Below are 20423 nucleotides of genomic sequence, written 5' to 3'. Positions count from 1 at the left end.
GAGCTTGGGAAAAATATGACATATTAATTGCATTAAGTGCACTGAATACCATATATATGAGCAAAAATGTAGATTTTTTAACTAAAAAATTTTAAGTTAATTTGTTTTTAATTAATTTAACTTTTAATCAATTTTATTCACACCAACGCATTGTAAAATTTTATTCATTTTCAAAAAGCGAGAGAGGGAGAGAAAAGGGGGGGATTATAACAATTTTTTTTATTATGACACTCGATTTTGAAGTGTACTTTATTTTATTTATTTTTTAATAAAAAAAAGAACGATGAAAGTAAAAATGTATTAAAACATTTATTATGTTTACAATGCTTTTAACTTTGATCGTTATTTTTTTGTTAGGTATATAAAAATTTTTAACAAAAATTGAATTAAAATGAAATCTGTGGAGTTGAACGTTCAACGTATTACACTCATAGATCAATTTAACTGTAAACATTTTTCACTTTTAATCTTTGTTCATAAAACTATAGCTACGGGAAAATATTTTTACTTGATTAATAATTCAACTCGCGAATTTTTCAGATGAATCGTGAAACAATATCGAATGTGTTCTCTAAAAAAAAAAAAATTCTCTTTTTCAATTTTTTATTTTGTTTTTTATTTTTTATATAAATTAACAAATATTCGATACAGTGTTTTTTATTATTTTTTTATTTTCTTAATTTCTGGTTATTTTAATTGATATTGAAATTTTTATATTGTTTTTAATTTAATTAATTAATTGTTATTTATTTCTATTTTGTACTTTTGTTGAAATTTTATTCCTCTCAAATTAAGAGGATTTTCTCTTTTTAATATTAATTAATTAATAATTAATCGAAGAAAAAAATGATCAAAAATCACGAATTTCTTTAGAAGTTTTACAAAAATATAGAAAAAATACTTTTTATTCGAAATTATTTTCGACTAAAAGGAAGTCTTTATAATACGACAATTATATATGTTAATTATTTCACAATGAAAAAAAACAAACATAATTCTAAATAACAGAAATCTAGTTAATTTATTTCTCAATTTAAACAGTTTAATTAGAATAATTTTTCATAATAATGAATAGGAAGTATTTTAATTAATTAATATTGTTTAATAATAACATATACTTAATTGCACCCAATCAGCATTTAATTATCGTTCGTTTGAAATTTCTATTATTTATTTTTAAATTCTCTTATTTATTTTTTTTTTTTTAATAACATACAAAATGACTAAATATTAATTAATATTATTGCCAATCATTTCATTATAATTATCGTAAAATTTCTCAAATAAATTAATTGAGTAATATATTATTTAGTTGTATTAATTTATTTTGAAATAACTGCATTTACATATAATAAAAAAAATAATAAATAAAATAAAAAAATTTTTTTAAAAATATATTGAATGATATGTGAGAATTTTTTTTATACTGAAAATTAAAGAAAAGATACACTTTTGTTAGATTGGCCTAATTACTGTATGCAATTGAATTTGAATTCAATATCAAATTACACTCTTTCGATTGGACTTTTTCGACTGATTGATGTTGAATGTGAAAACGAAGAGCAATTATTATGTGCATATGCAGCCAACTGTATAGTGTTTTTTGTTCATTAATGAAAAAAAAGAAATTTTTTTTTTTTTTTAGTAAAACTATATTTAAACTGTCAATATTTGGCAATTTATTGATGTACCCATGATTGAGCCTATATTCAGCCAAGTTTGGTTGAAGTGCAATTGATTAATTTATAATCAAATATCGATATGCCAATTAATGATCCAATTCGAGCTTTAATTTGTTTCATTGAGAATGAAATTGATTGAATAAAATTGTCACCCATGATTGGCCCAATATTCACCCAAGATTGACGATTAATAGTATCGATATGTCAATTACTAACACTATATAATCAGTTTAGTAACAGTGTCATTTAAGAATAATTTAATAGACGAGTTGCAAAACTGGCTGCCAAGTTTCGCCCAATATTGACCGAATTTTTGATGCCAATTCGATTTTTAGTTACCTTTAGACAAATATTGGATTATTATTGGCATATCGATATCAATTTGCAGCTTTGGTTACTAAACACGGGTGAATATTGGCTTAATCATGGTTTATTATTATTTAAGGAATTATAAATTTAGTGAGCAGCCTTAAAATATTAAATCATTATTAAGTGCGAATTTGAAAATCAATTAAATAAAATTTCAAATCAATTAAATGCAATTTCAAATTATCAAACTAGGCTGTAAATAGGTTCAATCATGGTTGCTATTATTATTCACTCGAAATTAATGCTTTGATAATAATTAAATTGAGTCAAAAATTCGAACTGTAGGAAAGTAAACACTGAAAATTAAAAAAAATTTTAATACAACAATTGCAACTATTTTCCACCAAGTTTCAGCCAATATTGAACTAATTCTGAAGGATAATATAAATTAATCAATATTAGACACAATTACAAAAATATTTTGCCAATGTTCAGTGACAATGTTACTTGATTTATTGTACCATTATTGTTTTATCAGTCTTGGGTGAATATTGGGCCAATATTGGGAAACAATTTTAATCAATCAATTGCATTTTTAATTTTTTAAATTTGGGGAATTGATTCCGATATTAGGTTATTAATGAAAATTTATCAATTTTAGTTTGTCTTATCAATCTTGGGTGAAAGTTGGGCCAATATTGGGTAACAATTTTATCCAATCAATTTGCATTTTTAAAATTTGGGAAATTGATATCGACACTAGGTTATCAAAATTGTAGTTTGTGTTATTAATAAAAATTCATCAATTTTAGTTTGTCTTATCAATCTTGGGTGAATGTTGGGCCAATATTGGGTAACAATTTTATTCAATCAATTGCATTTTTAATTTTCAAAATTTAGGGAATTGATGTCGACACTAGGTTATCAAAATTGTAGTTTGTCTTATCAATCTTGGGTGAATGTTGGGCGAATATTGGGTAACAATTTTATTCAATAATTTGTATTTTTAATTTTTAAAATTTGGGGAATTTATGCCGATACTTGGTTATTAATGAAAATTTATCAATTGTATCTTATCAATCTTGGGTGAAAGTTGGGACAATATTGGGTAACAATTTTATTCAATCAATTGCATTTTAAATTTAAAAAATTTTGTGAATTGATGTCGACACTGGTTATTAATAAAAATTCATCAATTTTAATTTGTCTTATCAATCTTGGGTGAATGTTGGGCCAATATTGGGTAACAATTTTATTCAATCAATTGCATTTTTAATTTTCAAAATTTGGGGAATTGATGTCGACACTAGGTTATCAAAACTGTAGTTTGTCTTATCAATCTTGGGTGAATGTTGGCTGTATCCTGGCCGTTAATATTTTGTAATTAATTGAATAATAATAATAATAATAATACAAAATAATAATGAAAATAATAATAATTATTATTATTTTTATTGTTATTATTATTTTGTTAATAAGGTGAAAGTGGATGGATGTTAAGATTAAAGCATTGAATGTATGCGTCTTGATGAAATCCGGAACAGGGCAGATCGTTTGGTGCGAGATACTTCCGGTTAACGGCATTGGTAACCAGACGCTTCTCTCTCCTTCTCTCTCACCCCCAGCCAGCGCGGCCAGCTCGCTCATTCAAGCTCTATCCGAGTCGACTTGATTCAGTCGCGGTCGAACCGCCACACAGCGAGCTTTCGTTGATTTATACACCTTTGATGCAAAGCTTTCGCGGGGCTGCAAAAGCTTTCGGTTTTCACATACACACACACAAATAAAAAAAAAGTTACAGTGAATCGACAATCAATTCCCTGCCTCGTTTCTATATTTGATGTTTTCAGATTTAAAAATGGATTTAAAAATATTTCAATTTTGAGCATCTTTCAAAAAAAAAAAAATATTAAAGATTCAAATATATATATATATATTTCTCCAAATAAACAAAAATCAAAAATTAATTTCTACATCAATGTAACATCAAAAAAAAAGGAAGTAATTACAATTTTTGCCCAGTGATAGTGTCAGTGATTTAAATTAAAAAATTACCAAAAAAAAATTTTTTTCTTTTCTTTTTAAAAAAAGTGGGGAAAAAAAATTTCATTTGAAGTAGGAAGTACACTGTACAGTGAAAAAAAATTTCTTTGAGAGAAATTCTAGTGCAAAAAAAAAAGAAAGGAAATTTTTTTTTTATTTTTTTTTTTTTTGTGGATAGGGAAACTCAATTGAACAAAAAAAAAAAGGAATTCTTTCTATAGGGAGAATTTGATTAAGAAGCAAAAAAATTTCATTGCGCAAAGGGAAATTCAATCGGAGAAAAAAGGAGAAAATTTTTTTCGAAACAAAAAAACCCTAAAAGAGTTTATTACAAATAGAAAAATTGGAGATGTTTAATTAAAAAAAAAAAAAAAAAAAACTTGAATAAAAATGCCCTAAAAGAAAATTTTCTTGTGAATATAGTGTTTTTGTGAAGAAAAAAAAGTGATTTGCAAAAAAAAAAAATTGAAAAAAAAATAACGTGATTTTTCCAGTATTGTATACTGGAGTTCAATGAGGCATTCTCGTGTGGTTTGGTTATCCAAATGGGATAGATTTTTTCCTTGTACACGACGCAAGAGAAGGCATGATTGTTCCGTGCAAGTGTTCAACTAAGATATCGTGTGATAATGCGATATCAAAAATTCAATTATTATTATTTAATAAAAAAAATTTAAATTTCAAAAATTGTGAGCGTTCAATAATAATAATAATAATAACAAGTGTATGGTGTGAACACTGCATTTATATTGTGAGGAAAATCTCGCGAAAGAGATTGACTTTTTGCAATATCGACAGTCATAAGAAAAAATCAAGTAAAAGAAAGAAAGAAAGAAGAATTGCAGTGAAAGATAATTTCTTTTTCAGATAAAAATTTGAACTGAACACCGACTGTCAATATAGTAAGTGTATAATGTCAGTTTTTTTTCTGCCAAAAATTTATTTCCCTGGCATTTTTTTAACACTATTTTTTCTCAATTTTTTCTCAACTTTTTTCAATATTTTAAAAAAATTATTTGAAAATTTATTTGGAGACGATTATATTTTTATTAGGTACATTATTATATTTTATTTCATTATTTATTTGATAATTAGAGGATAAATTAATCGGTAATTTATGCAAAATTAAATATGTTAAAATTTGAATTACATAAAATTTTTGTTTAAATAAAGTCATAAAATAGTTTTGTGAAATAAAATAAAATTTTTTTTTTTATTTTTTTTTTTAGTGTACTCTTGATTGAACTTGGCATTAAGAGTAAATAATTTTACGACATTTACACGTGCTGTACAATTATTTATTTTTAGTATTCATAATATTTACAACATTCCAATATAATTATATGTTTATGATTTTTAAATGTTAAAATCAATTTTAATATTCGTAGAATATCAAAGAATAAAGCAGTAAACTCTTGATAAGCGGCACCAACATTATCCCACTTAACGAGAGTTTATTTTTTTACTATTATTTACGAGTATTTTGCCAATATTTTTATTTTATTTTTCAATTATAAATTCATAATAATTTATAATAATATTATATAATTTATAATAATATAATTAATAATAGCCATTATTATTATTATTGTTTTGATTATTTTTAAAAATATTTGCATTTTTCTCAAATTTTTGGAAAGTAAAAAAAATTTTCTTTTCATCACTTATAGAAAAAAAAATTCTACATTATTTATTATTACTCCCCCCCCCCCCAAAAAAAAAACATGAATATATTCTTATAAAAGTTTCCAAAATATCTACAATTTTGATGAAGAATTCTTAGATACAAAAAAAGAAAAAAAAAAAAAAGTTTAAGAAAAATCAGGGTCAGCTTTTATTCTTTTATGAAAAATGACTGATACTTAGTAGTGCCCTTGAGACTAAGAATCTGTACATATATATATATTTTTTTCTTTGAAAAAAAGTTTCACGAAAGGTTAAAAGTTTTCTTCCATTTGTGAAATTCGTCAAAAAAAAGAAGAAAAAAATTCTCGCAGAAAACATGCGAATATAAAACTTTATTTTATTCATTCATAATGGTTCATATTTAAATATATCGATTGTTATCAAAAAAAAAGTAATCTCTTGTAAAAAAATGTTTGGTCCAGTTCCAAGAGAATTTCATCAAAAAAAAAAAAAAAGCTGTCAAGATGATTTTTTTCTGTTTTTCTAAAGCTGTGTGTGTGTGATTCATTTTGTTTTCCATTTTGACGAAATGTTTCATTCATCAAACTAATTAGTCTGTCGAATGCTTTTTTTTTTGTTTGCTAATTATTCATTTCAACATTTTCACACTATTTTCTTTACAAAGAAAAATGTAGAAAAAAAAATATTCTAAAGATTGGCAGTTTGTTTGTTTTTTTTTTAATTTTTTGAAAACAACATTTTTTTTCAAGAGAAAAATTAATTTTAATTTTTTTTTTAATTTAGAAAATTATTTTGACAGTTATTATTTTTACAGAAAATTCTATTTTCAAAAAGTAAATTTTGTAAAAAAAATTCTTTTTTTTGTTTATGAAAAAAGGTTTTTATTAATAATTAGTAATTAGATTGATTGATTTTGAGGTATGGAAAAAAACATTTTATGACAAGTGTAAAAAAACAAATTTTTTTTTTTAAAAGGACGATGGGGTAAAGCTCTCATCTCTGATAGCAAGTAAGCTGAAATTATATCACAGTAGAGAAAATCCGCTGTACTAGAATTAAAACTTAACCGTAGGGATTACAGCTCTTTCTCCCTCTCTCTCTCTCTCTCCCTCAACCAATCTTCCTTGGCTGCCGTTAAATTTAACGTCGTTACGTTAGTGGTAATTTGAAATTATGCGATGCCTCGGGTTAGAAGGTGACTCTTCGTTAAACTTCACATCCTTTGCGGTCAATTAAACTTTTGAATTATCTTTTTGAAATAATCTTAAAAGCCTCTTAAACATTAATTAATTATTTGATAAATCCGCGACATCATCTCTCTCTCTCTCTCACTCTCATGAGTTTTATATTATGTTAATCTCCCTCGCGACTCTCTGACAAAAGTATTGTTCATTTTTTTTTATAGCAAAAAATATTTAACATAATGAAAGAATTATATATATATATATATACAACTGATAACATTGTATGTCATTAAAAATTTGTTTTTATAATAAGAAAACTATAGTTTTTTTTTTTCAAATGAACATTGATAGTAGAGAGTTGTAATTGTCTAATTAAAAACGTGAAAGAAACAATTCGAGATAATGAAATAACGTTTAAAGAAATAGTTTAATTTAAATTGTTTGTTGTTGTGTGAATAATGAATGCGCATTAAGGCAAATATATACACGTCAAACTCAACACTTTTGTCAGACATTATTTGTGTTATCACTGGTTAAAGGAAAAAAAATTTTTTTTTTTTTTAAAAAGACGTTTTCTTAAGAAAATTGCAAAATAAAAATTTTTTAAATACAATTTATACTCGCGCGCTTTTTTTTTTTTTCCTTTATTGAGAGAGATTTGTAAAGTTGAAATTGTTCTTTTTTTCTTATTTCTATAGCCATGGCTTAGAATTAGATTAAAGCAGATTAAGTGCGGACAATTTTTCCACTCTGGAAATTACATTTAACGTTAAATTTTAATGTCCATTGTTTATAATGATTTTTTTTTTATTTCTAAAACGTGTTTTCGAAATGTTTGAATTTTTAATTTTTAATACAATTTAGAAATCGTTTGTTTTTTTGTTGTCGTATTTTTTTTCTTTTCATAGAAAACGAAAATTTTTGAATACATGTTTTACTTTATATAACAACATATAAAGTTTTTTTTACAAAAAAATTTTTACATTTTACAAAATTTTCTACAAAGAGAAATATTTTGCCTTTTATATTAATTATTTTTGCTAGAAATAATAATAAATGTTATAAAATTATTTTATTATAAAATTAAAATTACCTTTAAAATTTGAATAAATAAATAATTAAATTAAAATTTGAATTTCAAATAATAATAATAATAATAATAAAAACAAGTTAGTTATTGTGTTTGACAATGATAAAATATAAGACAGTTTATTTTTCAAGGCTGATAATATTTAAGCATCAGAAAATCTCTGGGGTGAAACAAAATATGGCGCAAAGATTCGCGAGTAAACTTGTCCTCGTCACTAGAGACTTCATTATTTTGTGATATTTTCATATAAATATATTCTAATATTTATTTTTCAAACTATAAATACAAATTTTCAAGTTTATATTAAATATCAAAAATTGAAAAAAAGGGTAAATTTTTTTTTTCATTTCATATAATAGATAATAAAATCAGAAAAGTAGTTTTTCAATTTTTGAAAATTTTCTATATAACAAAATTTTAAACACAAAATTCAAAATACAATTTTATTATATATGTAAATTTTCTATGTAAAGTGAAATATTATAAATCACGTTATTTCATTGTTTGCGCATCGTAGCTAAAACAAGAAAAACTTTTGTAAACTATTTTTTTAATGAAATTTTTCCAACGCAAATTATTTTTATATTTATATATTATTTTTTCTCTAAAGAAATAAATGCAAAATTAGTGAATCGTAATAAAATTGAATTATTAGGCACTCTTTGAATAACATTATTTTTTAATTTAGAAAAGAATTTCCTTTTTTAAACAAAAGTACATAATATTAATATTTTGAAAAAGAGAAAGAAAAAATTAATTAAAATTTATAATTGAATTTTTGAACAATATTTTTATTTGCGAGTAAATATATTTGAGAATGTAAAATATTTATACTACTTTATATTTTTAAATGTGCAATATATTTTATTGGATTTTATTTATTTTTCTTTTGTATATATATATTTTTCTTTTTATTGAAATATTGTTTTATCTCGGGAATTATATTATGAAAGTATAGAAACCAGTCGAGCACTTCCCGGTGTCTTTGTGACAGAACTTATCTAAACAAGCATTGACCTGAAAACGCGTTTTGCAAAGGTTTGCCGTACACATGCGATTACGATGAACTGATAAGTAGACATAGTTATGAATCTCACTTCGAGTTTTACCTAATAATGAAAAAAAAGAAAGTGAAATCATTTGAATTTAAGAGAATTAATTATATTTTCAATATAAATAAATGAAAATAATTTTTTACTAAAATGAACTTAACCCTTTGAGGGCATAGTGACACTCCTGAGTGTCACCTTTTTTCTTGCACTTTTTTTTGAATACTTTAGCCACTATTTTACACATTTCAGTAACAAAAATGTATTTAAAATGTATTTTAGAATATATCTATTACAATATATAACTACATTAAAAAAGTGTTTTTTATAAATAAAATAAATGTTATAAACAAATTAAGTTTAAAAATAGCGTTTTTTTTTACAATAAATGTAATTGTGACTAAACAACAATATAGGAAATAACCTAACAATAATGTCAATAAAGTTTTCGGGGTCGCTGCTTACGAATCTGGCATTAGATTTTCAAAATTAAAAATGGCGGATCCAATATGGCGGATGACAAAATGAAAAATTGATCGGATTTCCTTGAAACTTGTAACTCGTGGGTTTTTGGGGGCGCTGATTACGAATATGACGTTAGATTTTCAAAATTCAAAATGGCGGATCCAATATGGCGGATGAGAAAATGGGTTTTTGGGTCCCTCGTTACGAATATGATGTTGGATTATCAAAATTCAAAATGGCGGATCCAATATGGCGGATGACAAAATGAAGAATTGATCGGATTTGCTTAAAACTTGTTATTCGGGGGTTTTTAAGGTCGCTGATTACGAATATGACGTTGGACTTTCAAAATTCAAAATGGCGGATGACAAAATGAAAAATTGATCGGATTTGCTTGAAACTTGTTACTACGGTGTTTTTGATGTCGCTGTTTATGAATATGACTTTGGATTTTTATAATTCAAAATGGCTCTTTTGTGTGTGTGTGATCAATTTGATCAATTTTAACAAAATTGTCCGCTATATTGGATCCGCCATTTTGAATTTTGAAAAACTGACATCGGATTCGTAATCAGCGACCCCGAAAACCCCTGAGTAACCAGTTTCGAGAGGATATGATCAATTTAAAAAAAAAATTGTCCGCCATATTGGATCCGCCATTTTGAATTTTGAAAAACTGACATCGGATTCGTAATCAGCGACCCCGAAAACCCCCGAGTAACCAGTTTCGAGCGGATATGATCAATTTAAAAAAAAATTGTCCGCCATATTGGATCCGCCATTTTGAATTTTGAAAAACTGACATCGGATTCGTAATCAGCGACCCCAAAAACCCCTGAGTAACCAGTTTCGAGCAAATTTGAACAATTTGTAAAAAATTGTCCGCCATATTGGGTCCGCCATTTTGAATTTTGAAAAACTGACATCGGATTCGTAATCAGCGACCCCGAAAACCCCTGAGTAACCAGTTTCGAGCGGATATGATCAATTTAAAAAAAAATTGTCCGCCATATTGGATCCGCCATTTTGAATTTTGAAAACTTTTTAAATCTGGCTTCGGATTCGTAATTAGCGACCCTTAAAATCACCTATAATGCACTTCAAAGATAAATTCCTGTTAAAGAAAAATGTATGCTTCAAAGGGTTAAAAAAAAATTTCGTCAAATTTTTTTCCACTAAATTAAACAAATTATTTTTATTAATTCGATAATATTTTCTAAATTTGATTTTTCTTCATTATTTTTAATTTTCTTTATAAATTTTTATTCTACGCATTGGCGAGTTGATTGAAAAATAATTAACATACTAATTGAGTTTCCATGTTCCATTAATAATTATATATATATATATATATATATATATATATATATATATATATATTATCTTTTTCCTTAATTAAGAAAAGTTGTGTTGCAACAACCAAATTCCAACGAATCAAGAATTTATTATAATAAAAATAATTTATTCAGTAAAAAAAAAAAATTTTCTCGTTAAAAGAAATCGACTTTTTATTAAAAATATATTTTCTCTCTAAATCTGAATTAGTAACTCAATTTTTGCTTTAGAATTAGTTAAATTTTACTAATTGTTAGTAAAAGTATTACTAATAATTAGTCAAATTTTACTAATTGTTAGTAAAAGTTACTAATAATTAGTAAAATTTTACTAATTCAGAAGCAAAAAGTGGTTCACTAATTCAAATTAGTAAACATTTTTACTAATTCAAATTTAGAGTGTTATAAAATTTTCAAGATATTTTTAAATAAAGATCTAAATAATAATTTTGACAAATATATTATAATTGAAATTAGAAAAAAAATACAATAATGATTAATATAAAATAATGTCAAATAGGTGAGAGAAGTGATTAATTTATAATTTCGCTTTGAATAATTCTTTTGAGCTTGACCGAGTGCAAAAATTGGATGTTGAAACTGAGTTAAATAAAATGAGCCTTAAGCGATTACCATGCCATTATCTCTTTTTATAATAAATTGTCTGCTGCGATTGACTGGTTTTACTTTTATATTTAAACGCGAAGGTGCCAATGAATATCATTACAAACAAAAAATGTGTGTAATCTTTCAACTTATTTATAGACACATATCGTTTATAAATATATAAAAGGGCAAATAAAAAATTTATTTGACAATGATAAAATTTTTATTCAAATAAATTAACAATTATTTTTTAAATTGATAATTGATATTATTATTTTCTTTTTTGTTTTGCGTTAAAGAATATTATTATTTTTTTTTTTTTTGGAAAATTGAAAAAAAAGACGATTGATAAAAAGTGTTGTTTTTAGTCTCTGATAACGAGACATTTTTTTTTTATGAATATAATAATAGTATATATTTATAATATGGATTACTCATTTCTTTGACAAGAGACAATATTTTTCTGAAAAAAACATTTGCCGAGTCATTTTGCAATAAATATGTTTTTATTGATAAAGAAAAAAAAAATTGTCTAAATTTGTTTTTTTTTAATATTTTTCTTTTATTATATTAACACTAATAAAAAAGTATCCGCCAAAATTTATTATCCCTAATATGATATAAATATTTGTTATAATTAATTTTTTTATTTCATTAAATATTTTATATTGCAATTTCTAAATTTAAAAAAAAAAAAAATTGATTTTTGAAGGTCTTTTCCGCAGTTATCAGATTTGTTTAACCACAACCTTCGACAACGCTCAAAATAACAATAAAGAGTGACGACATCTCAGTGTTCGTCTTTATCGTGACTTGCCAAAAACAAAAACAGCTGAGCTCTATCAATAAACACGAATGAAATTAATTCAACTAATTTTTGAATCTAATACGAATTATAGAATTTTATTTGATATTTTCTAATTTCATTAAAAAATTAGTTAATTTTTCAGAGTTGAAAAAAAAATTTTTTTTTTAACTTTTTAACGTAAGCTAACAAAAATATTTTTTTTTCTCAATTTGTTTTTAATAAAAACACAATTTTTTTTTTTTGCGACAATAAGGAAATTTCATAAAAAAAGAAGGAAAATTTTTGTTTATTCAAGCGAAAAAGAAAATATTCTAAAAGTCTCGATTTAAAAAAAAAAAATAAAAAAATAGGAGAGTAAAAATATTACTTTATTGTTTTTTTTTTTTGTCATATATAATCTTTTTGAGTATTGGTGTGTGTAACGTAAAATGTATAATATAGTGAGTTAAAATACAACAGGTGTAAAGAACAATGATAGACAAGTTGCATTGAAAAATGAATATGAGAAAAAGAAACTCGTACTTAATTTAAATATTCATTGTTGTTTTATTTTTTTTTTTTTTTTTTGAATTCTAGATTTCACTTATTCTGAGAATCTTATTTTCCTAACATTATCTTTTACTATATATAACAAAAAAAAAAAAAAAAAAGGTTATTGACATTTTGAATAAATAAACTAGTTACAAAAATTTTGATATGCAATGTTTCTTTTCAATTTTAATGTGATATTTCAAAAATTGTGTTTTTTTTTCCTTATAAACTTGAATTTTTACAAAAGATATTTTACATTTAAAATAATATTTTGTATCAATATTGAAATTTTTCAAAGTTACATTTTTATTTTCTCGTTTTCGATAAATTTCTTTACCTAACTAAATTATATATAGTAAAATTTTAAAATTAGATCTAAAATAACAAAATTTTAAAGAATATAAAAATCGGTAAAAAAAATATGTTAGAAAAAAAAAATTTTTTTTCTTAAACATATAACACTTATAATGTGATGAGATTAAATTGTTTTTCATGGCTTCACTGAACATATATAAGATAGTGCGCTTGTCAGTCTTCGGCTATTTTATTACACAAAGATGAAAGATTTATTTAAGTTTTTTTTTTCTTTTTTTTTGAGAAGGGAGTGGTGATAATATTTTACATGCGGAAAAAAAATAAAGAGGAATTTAATGATGAAAAAACAAAAATTGCATTAAAAAAAGAAAAAAAAAAAGTTTGGTACATTGTGAGAGTCAAGGATGAGAGAAAATGATAAGTGGAAAGTTAAAAGGAGGGCAGCAGGAAGGGCGCCACACGTTTATCAGTGTCACTTGAGAGAATTGAGCTAATATAAATCGATGGAGTCTTGTTTCTGTCATTTATGCAGCGTTTGACCTTTTTACCTTCTTTTTTTTGCCATATAAAAAAAATAATTCTTTCTTTATTTTAATTATTTTACATTTTTTTTTCCCTAGACAAAAATTTTTGTTTTGTGAATATTTTCCCTTTTTTTTTGCAAGGGGGAAATTACATTTTTGAAAAATAAAAAAATATTTTTTTTGAAAATAGAATTATATTTTACATTGAAAATAGAATTATATTTTATTTTGAAAATAGAAAAAAATTATTTTTATTTGTCAAAAAGGAAAAAAAAAAATTGAAAAATGCTAATATGTAATCAAGAAAAATATTGAAAAAAAAATATCGTACGACTATAATATGTATAATATAGAAGGAGAAAAATGCAAAAATCGAAGGGAACGTTTGGCTTATTAAAGTGGACGTCGATTTATATTCAACATTACTATTTATGTATTCCGTCTTGATTCTTCTTTCCAAAGTCCTGAACTGTCCGTAATTTTCCCTCAACGTGAATTCCTACGAGAAGGTAATTCTACGCTGAAATGAATTGTGAGAGCGAAAGAGAAATGAGAAGGGGGGGAAGTGGAAAGTAAGAAAGGCAAAAAAAAAAAAAGGGATGGCATTAAGCGATGAGAAAAGAAAATATGACACGGGTGAAAAATTTAAATAACTATGTTACTTTTTTTTTTGAAAAAAAAAATTATATGCTCCATTTTTAAATTTTATAAATATTTAACCAAAATGAAATTTTGTTTTTATATTTGATTATAAGAAGGGTACACACGACACTTCCTCCCTGTGCTTGTGTCAATCAATTTAAATTAGATTAATATATACACTTGAGCTCCGCTATATTAATTCAATGAATCCCCTCTTTATTCTCTTTAATTTTGCGCGCGTGTCATTTGTCATCGATTATCATTCTTCTTTTTCTTTCTCTTTTGTTTCATAACATTTATTATTTAAAATCTGTATCAATAAATTCAAATTTAAATAACCGAATAATAAAATAAAAATATTTTTTTTAAATTAGTTTAAATTATAAATTTAAATTTAATTTAAATTTAAAAATAAATAAATTTTTCTTTCAGATTCTCAATTTTTATTTTAAATAATTTTTTTTCTAAATAAAAATTGTTTCTTATTTTTGTTTATTTGTATTTTTTTTTTTTTTTTTTTTTTTGTGAAAGTTGTAAGTTTTGAATGTCTGTTTTCTTTCGTGTAACGATTTTTTTTTTTTTTTTTTGCCGGGAGTTTATAAGAAAATTACAAAGAATTCATGACAGTTTGAACATTTTTTGAAAAGTTACCCTCTTTACATGATATCACGAAATTGTAATTTAAAATTATCCCAAAGCATCTGGCTTAAAAGTTAAAAGGCAAACTTTCACGAAAAGTTTTATGACTTTTTGCGCTTAACTCAACTCTCCACGCGGATTACATTTTCAGTTCAGATTATATTCGTTGATAATTTTTGTAAAATTTTTCTACCAAAATAAAAGAATACCATTTAGTTTAATTTAATTCACTTACAATTATTGTTATTATTACTATTATGTGAATAGCCCTCATAATTTTTATAAAAATTTAATATATATTTTTTTTAAATTACAATTTGTTTTTTTTTCTAATTCTTATTTTTATAATTAAAACAAATTTATTATTATTTATAGAATAATTTTTTTAATGGAAAAAATGATTGTTTATTTTTTAATAAAAAAAAAACCCCCAAGGAAAACAGTATAAAAATATTAAACATAATAAAGTTGTTTGTACTATATAATAGCCCTCTTACAAAAGTAAATGCTTCAAAAAAAAAATTTATATAAAGTCGAGTAAAAACTTTTAATGATTGAAAGAAAAATTAAATGTATTTTTTATATAAAAGGACATTATTTTCTTAATATAATGAATCAGTCAAAAGAGTATAAAAAAAAGAAAATAAGAAAAAAAGTTAACAAGTTTGAAAAATTATAGTAAATCTTAAAACTTTTTTAGGAGCATAAAAAAATTCTATGAAAAATAATTAAAGTTACTGTCAGAGTTTGAATTGTTTTTTTTATCATGTCCAAAATTAAATGTTTCAATTCTCACATAAATGAGGAAAAAAAAATATTCTTAAATTAAATAATTTTATTCTTTTTAGTATTAATTTTTAGAAAATTTTTCTAAAAATAGATATACTAAATATTAAGAATACTTTGTGAGGGAAGTTTGGTTTTTTATTCCCCCCCCCCTTCATATATTAGAGGTGAAAAATTTAGTGACTGATCGTGTAAAAGTGGTTAACAAAAGTTTCTTATCCTTACATAAAGTTAAATTATGCTGGGCGCGGATAAAAAGCAACGATGTAGAATATAAGCTATGTATGTGTATATAAGCATTCGATTAAAGTGAGGCAAAGTTTGATTGCTTTTTGCCTCGTTTGTTGGGCTCGTTCTCTCCTTGCGTGATTAGGCTCGACCAATTAGTTTGAATACCGTAAATATCTCGCGAATTTACATCGCCATAGTATAAACGAGAGAGAGAGACTTTTGAAATAATTTTCTAACTTTGTTTTCCTATGAAAACTTTCCCGCGCAGAGTTTGAAAATTTATTCCCCCTTTTCATTGCGTGCATTTAATTTCATTAATGTTATTGGCAAATATTTGATTATACCTGAAATATCAAAAGGAAGTATCTTACTTCATTTAAAATATCTCTCTTTACTCCCTTTTAACTGAAATTGAAATATATATATATATTTATATAATATCTACTTTTTAGATTCAAAAGCCAAACAAGTTTTCATATCTCCTCACAAATTTTCTAAGTTAAATAACATCCAATTACTATATTTCCGGTAAATTGAAAAATAGTTTTATTGACTCTGATTATTACTTGATCCGGTATAAATCTCATTTGCCATAAATGAGATAAAATTTATCATTTAAATTTCAATTGATGTAAAATTTAATTTTTCGTAATTTTTATTTGACATGAAGAGAAAACACTTGATATAAATATCACTTGGCATAAAATTCACTTATGTTTCACTTGACATAAATTTCCTTTGAGATAATGTATACTTGACATATGAGTTTTCTGGCATAAATTTCACTTGACATAAATTTTCATTGAGATAATTTGCACTTGACTACAAATTCACATAACGTAAGTGTCACTTGGCATAAATAACACTTGGTTTAAAATTCACTTAAGTGTCACTTGGCAGAAATTTTCATTGACATAATTTTTGCACTTGACTAAAAATTCACTTAACCTAAGTGTCACTTGACTAAAAATTCACTTAACCTAAGTGTCACTTGACTAAAAGTTCACTTAACCTAAGTGTCACTTGACATAAATAACACTTAGACTTAAATAACACTTGGCATAAAAATCACTTAAGTGTCACTTGGCATAAATTTTCATTGAGATAATTTGTACTTGTTAAAAAATTCACTTAAGTGTCACTTGGCATAAATTTTCATTGAGATAATTTGCACTGAACTAAAAATTCACTTAACCTAAGTGTCACTTGACTAAAAATTCACTTAACCTAAGTGTCACTTGACTAAAAGTTCACTTAACCTAAGTGTCACTTGGACTTAAATAACACTTGACATAAATTTTCATTGAGATAATTTGTACTTGTTAAAAAATTCACTTAAGTGTCACTTGGCATAAATAACACTTGGTTTAAAATTCACTTAACCTAAGTGTCACTTGACATAAATAACACTTGGACTTAAACAACACTTGACATAAAAATCACTTAAGTGTCACTTGACATAAATTTTCATTTAGATAATTTGCACTTGACTAAAAATTCACTTAACATAAGTGTCACTTGGCATAAACATTTTACTTGACATAAAACTTACCAAAAGTGTAACATTTATGTCAAGTGATACTTATGCCAAGTGAAATTTCAGTTAAATAAAATTTATGCAAATTTAGAATTATGTCAAAAACGAAATTTATCTCAAAAACGAAATTTATGTCAAATGAATTTTTAAGTCAAATGAATTTTTTTTTTTTTCATCAAAATTTATGTCAAGTGAGCTTCATATTGTCAAATGGAGTTTATGTCACGTGAGTTTTAATTGTCAAATAAAATTTATGATTAAATAAGTTTTATGTCAAATGAAATTTATTATAAATTTTTTATTGTCAAAATAAAATTTATGACAAATGATTTTTATGTCATTTATATAATTTATGACAAATGGTTTGTCATTAAAATAAGAAAACGGAAAAATTTGTAAAATTTTAGAGAAAAAATGATTTTTATAAGATAAATGAAAGTGAAAAAAAAATTTTCCAGACGCGTGCGCGCAATTATTATTATTATTATTATATGAATTTATTCCTGAATTATGACAAAATGTACGAGATGTTCCTTTTCTTTTTTCCTGATTTCCACGTGTGCAAAATGCTTTAGCAAAAATGTCTCTTGCCAAAATCGCATTAAAATTCGAGTAGCGTTGAACGATGTTCATGTCATTAAAATGATGTGTGGCTGACCGCCAGATTTTTCGTGGTCACAAATTCAACTCTTCGAATGAGTGAAAAGACGACACTTTAAATGAAAAGAAATTAAAATTTTTTTAATTTGCAAAAAAAAAAAAAATGTCTTGCAAATTTTTTTTTTTATTTACGAATTAAAAAAAAAATTGATACAATATTTAAATAAATTACATTAATATAAATTCAAAAATTAATGCAAATTGTTTATTTATTATAGAAAGTAAATTATAATTAAATAATTAATATTTGTTGATAATTAATTATTATTCTACTTAATTATTGTTAAATAATTAAAATATTAATTATTTACGAGGTTAATTGTTTGGTTATTATTTTGCGATCAAATGGATTTGAAAAGATTTTTAAAAATGTTAAACTGCAGAAAAAAAAATGTTATTTAACATTTTGTTTTATTTTTAATAAATTTTTTTTTTTTTTTGCTGAATTGGCTAATTTTGTCATGTGGACAGTGTATATCTGTGTGTGTGGAAAATGGAGAGAAGCGAGTGTGTTACGTGATAAGATTGCGATGAATCAGGAGTTATAGTATTATCTATATAATGGCACACATTATGCAATCTAAATACCTGTCCCATCTCCATACATCATATGGAATATGGGACATTCACAGTTTTTGATGATATTTTATCATTATATTCGTTATCCATTTCAAGGGAGAAAAAAAAAATATCAAGACAAATAAAATTTGCCCTCTGCGTTTTATATTTTGATCCTGACAATTTTTTTATTTTTATTCATTTTTTACTTTATATATATATGATCATTTTATGTATAAAATACTGTTTGCAAACATTTTATTTGATGTTGATATTTGTTTCTGAAAGTAAAATTCAAATAAAGAAAATTTTTTTTTTCTTTTACATTGGTATAGAAAAAAAAATGTTTTTGATTGTAACAAAAATATTTTGTTGGACAAAATTTTTAAAGTAACAAAATAATTTTAATTTATCAAAAAAGTGGAAATAAATGTTTTTTTTAAATTATTTTTTGTTTATTATAAAATTATTTCAAATCTAATATTAATTAATCCAAAATGGCGGATCCAATATGGCGGGCAAAAAAAATTGAAATTATGAAAAAAACTACTCGGGGGTTTTTGGGGTCGCTAGTTTTTCAAAATTCAAAATGGCTGATCCAATATGGCGGCCTTTTGTATTTCATCGGTATTTTCAAAAAAAATTAATACACTGTGATTTTATTTGAAGTTGAAGCAAACACACACACACAGTAATTATATTAATAAACAAATTTTAAACGTAAAAAGTAATTATTTTTGTTTTTTTTTTGTTGAGCAAAAAAAAATGATATGATAACCAAGTTAATTAAAGTTTTACTCCTCTACAACAATTTCTTGGCTCAGTGGTTTGTTGGTCGCACGATTGTGGATTATGCCATGTGCGCGTTATCGTTTCTATGAGATATTTTCTCAGGAATATAACTGCATCACACCGTAATTTATGATATTATTTCTCAAAGCTCGAGAGATTACTTAAGAACTACTTAAGTTTCAAGGGTGTACACCTAAACACATTAGGTACAAATTTTCCCTTACATTTTCATGAAATTAAAAATTGTGAAAATTAAACTTATATATTTAATATTTTTCGATTTAAAAATTAGCTATTTATAAATCAGTAATTAATTTTTTTTTTACTTTTTTTAATCGAGTAATTAATGAACCGTTTTTGTATACACTTTGTTATTTATAGTTTCAGATGCAAAAAAAAATCATCGATTCGAAAAATTTATTAACTTGCTCGATAAATAGTTCAATAATTTATAATGGGAGAAAATATTTTAACACTACTTTAATGAATTGTAAAAAATAATTAATTTATGCATTAGCCAATAATGTAGTAATTAATAATTTAAGAGAAATTCAATGATTTAATTTAATATTAACAATTATTAAAAAAAAAAATTTATTTCCAAATCAAATATGAAGGGATAATGTCACATTTGTAAATTTTTGAAATTTCCAAGTTAATTTTAAAATATGTAAAATCAATTCTAAAATATAGTGAAATAATTTAAATACATTTAACAATTAAATACTAAAAGCCATGGAATCAAATTATTGGAGATTCATTTACTCACGTTTCTCTGTAATCAAATCTGGTCGATGTTTGACACGTTCTACATGTAAATACTCGTTCTATATATATATATATATATATATATATTGGTATATAAAAATACGTATCAGAATTTATTAATAAAAAAAAGGCATAGAAATGCCTCACGTATCGATTTCAAAAGCTATTGATATTCTCGTGTTTAATGGTTGTAACATTTGTTTCAAAAATTACGTTTGCTTTT

At 24.2% G+C, this 20423-nt stretch overlaps 1 protein-coding gene across 5 annotated transcripts in view; it reads left to right on the top strand.

The window, feature by feature from the left end:
• LOC127276647 (octopamine receptor beta-2R-like) overlaps positions 1 to 20423 on the top strand; it is a 168696-nt gene that overhangs the window by 107901 nt on the left and 40372 nt on the right. For 3 of the 5 annotated variants that reach the window (XM_051297235.1, XM_051297239.1, XM_051297240.1), the window contains exon 1: positions 3655 to 4936. The exons of the other annotated variants lie outside the window; for them this stretch is intronic. The gene's annotated coding sequence lies outside the window, so the exon portion shown is untranslated. Of the gene's footprint in view, positions 1 to 3654; positions 4937 to 20423 lie in introns of those variants that run through there. 5 annotated transcript variants of the gene reach the window in all.

Source organism: Leptopilina boulardi, unplaced genomic scaffold, assembly GCF_019393585.1.
Source record: "Leptopilina boulardi isolate dan_hultmark-lab unplaced genomic scaffold, ZJU_Lbou_2.1 LbouV2_150, whole genome shotgun sequence".
NCBI classification, from domain to species: Eukaryota; Metazoa; Arthropoda; class Insecta; order Hymenoptera; family Figitidae; genus Leptopilina; species Leptopilina boulardi.
Note: the sequence above shows the minus strand (reverse complement) of the source record. Positions and strands in the feature narration are given on the sequence as shown.